This window comes from Oncorhynchus masou, unplaced genomic scaffold (assembly GCF_036934945.1).
Source record: "Oncorhynchus masou masou isolate Uvic2021 unplaced genomic scaffold, UVic_Omas_1.1 unplaced_scaffold_1002, whole genome shotgun sequence".
Classification (NCBI taxonomy): Eukaryota; Metazoa; Chordata; class Actinopteri; order Salmoniformes; family Salmonidae; genus Oncorhynchus; species Oncorhynchus masou.
This window is the reverse complement of record NW_026999715.1, coordinates 12245-15305: the sequence shown is the minus strand read 5'-3', so window position 1 is coordinate 15305 and position 3061 is coordinate 12245.

Sequence of the window (3061 nt, the reverse complement as noted above, 5' to 3'; positions counted from 1 at the left end):
TGAACCTGTCTTCTATGACATTCCATCAGACCACTATGAGGTCTACCTGTGTCGATTCTAAGCTTCCTGGAGCAACCGGAAGTGGTTAAATTGACCCAAAAGGTATTTGGATGTACATCACCTCGAAAGGTGAAAAGGCCTCTGCATTATTCAACCCTGTGTAGATCAGTCAATTCTCAACTTAAAGACTTAAAACTCAGGATTCCCTAGGTTTCTATGTCAGTCAAGACATGTGTGTATTTATAGCTTCCTGTGCCAACCGGAAGTGCCATAATTGGTGTCTCAGGGGCTGTTTGGAAGGGTTAAAAAAATCAGATCTGTCCAAAACTTCATATGTGTGATTAGACAACCCCCATGAACTGTAAATCAGTCATTTTTCCCAACAGATGTCAAAGAAAAGCTCTCACACACACACACAGCAAGGATGGAGTGACAAAGCGTGGTGTTTAAAGACACAGAGAGCAGGCAATGGCATAAACATAATCCCAAGGCCGTGCCGAGTCCAACGAGGTGCCCCGCTTGACCGTAGCTCGCTCGGTCTGAGCGCAGCGACCATGAGAAAAATAGGCCCACAATGATGCCTGCACCACAATGTCATTGGATTTTGGGTGACAGCGGCGGAACCGTTAGGTTTAGAAGGACAATTCAAACACAGGACTGTTCCTAAGGTCCTCCCGATCTGTGCAAGCCTAACCTTGACTGTGTGGCATTAACCTTTCACAGTTAAAAGAAGGTGTTTACAAAAAAACAGTGTGCATTGACTTCTCTCCCCATAGGAATACATTGCCTGCTCCCCTAAATACAACCTGGAGTCTATATGGGTTATGAATGCTGTATGAACCTGTCTTCTATGACATTCCATCAGACCACTATGAGGTCTACCTGTGTCGATTCTAAGCTTCCTGGAGCAACCGGAAGTGGTTAAATTGACCCAAAAGGTATTTGGATGTACATCACCTCGAAAGGTGAAAAGGCCTCTGCATTATTCAACCCTGTGTAGATCAGTCAATTCTCAACTTAAAGACTTAAAACTCAGGATTCCCTAGGTTTCTATGTCAGTCAAGACATGTGTGTATTTATAGCTTCCTGTGCCAACCGGAAGTGCCATAATTGGTGTCTCAGGGGCTGTTTGGAAGGGTTAAAAAAATCAGATCTGTCCAAAACTTCATATGTGTGATTAGACAACCCCCATGAACTGTAAATCAGTCATTTTTCCCAACAGATGTCAAAGAAAAGCTCTCACACACACACACAGCAAGGATGGAGTGACAAAGCGTGGTGTTTAAAGACACAGAGAGCAGGCAATGGCATAAACATAATCCCAAGGCCGTGCCGAGTCCAACGAGGTGCCCCGCTTGACCGTAGCTCGCTCGGTCTGAGCGCAGCGACCATGAGAAAAATAGGCCCACAATGATGCCTGCACCACAATGTCATTGGATTTTGGGTGACAGCGGCGGAACCGTTAGGTTTAGAAGGACAATTCAAACACAGGACTGTTCCTAAGGTCCTCCCGATCTGTGCAAGCCTAACCTTGACTGTGTGGCATTAACCTTTCACAGTTAAAAGAAGGTGTTTACAAAAAAACAGTGTGCATTGACTTCTCTCCCCATAGGAATACATTGCCTGCTCCCCTAAATACAACCTGGAGTCTATATGGGTTATGAATGCTGTATGAACCTGTCTTCTATGACATTCCATCAGACCACTATGAGGTCTACCTGTGTCGATTCTAAGCTTCCTGGAGCAACCGGAAGTGGTTAAATTGACCCAAAAGGTATTTGGATGTACATCACCTCGAAAGGTGAAAAGGCCTCTGCATTATTCAACCCTGTGTAGATCAGTCAATTCTCAACTTAAAGACTTAAAACTCAGGATTCCCTAGGTTTCTATGTCAGTCAAGACATGTGTGTATTTATAGCTTCCTGTGCCAACCGGAAGTGCCATAATTGGTGTCTCAGGGGCTGTTTGGAAGGGTTAAAAAAATCAGATCTGTCCAAAACTTCATATGTGTGATTAGACAACCCCCATGAACTGTAAATCAGTCATTTTTCCCAACAGATGTCAAAGAAAAGCTCTCACACACACACAGCAAGGATGGAGTGACAAAGCGTGGTGTTTAAAGACACAGAGAGCAGGCAATGGCATAAACATAATCCCAAGGCCGTGCCGAGTCCAACGAGGTGCCCCGCTTGACCGTAGCTCGCTCGGTCTGAGCGCAGCGACCATGAGAAAAATAGGCCCACAATGATGCCTGCACCACAATGTCATTGGATTTTGGGTGACAGCGGCGGAACCGTTAGGTTTAGAAGGACAATTCAAACACAGGACTGTTCCTAAGGTCCTCCCGATCTGTGCAAGCCTAACCTTGACTGTGTGGCATTAACCTTTCACAGTTAAAAGAAGGTGTTTACAAAAAAACAGTGTGCATTGACTTCTCTCCCCATAGGAATACATTGCCTGCTCCCCTAAATACAACCTGGAGTCTATATGGGTTATGAATGCTGTATGAACCTGTCTTCTATGACATTCCATCAGACCACTATGAGGTCTACCTGTGTCGATTCTAAGCTTCCTGGAGCAACCGGAAGTGGTTAAATTGACCCAAAAGGTATTTGGATGTACATCACCTCGAAAGGTGGAAAGGCCTCTGCATTATTCAACCCTGTGTAGATCAGTCAATTCTCAACTTAAAGACTTAAAACTCAGGATTCCCTAGGTTTCTATGTCAGTCAAGACATGTGTGTATTTATAGCTTCCTGTGCCAACCGGAAGTGCCATAATTGGTGTCTCAGGGGCTGTTTGGAAGGGTTAAAAAAATCAGATCTGTCCAAAACTTCATATGTGTGATTAGACAACCCCCATGAACTGTAAATCAGTCATTTTTCCCAACAGATGTCAAAGAAAAGCTCTCACACACACACACAGCAAGGATGGAGTGACAAAGCGTGGTGTTTAAAGACACAGAGAGCAGGCAATGGCATAAACATAATCCCAAGGCCGTGCCGAGTCCAACGAGGTGCCCCGCTTGACCGTAGCTCGCTCGGTCTGAGCGCAGCGACCA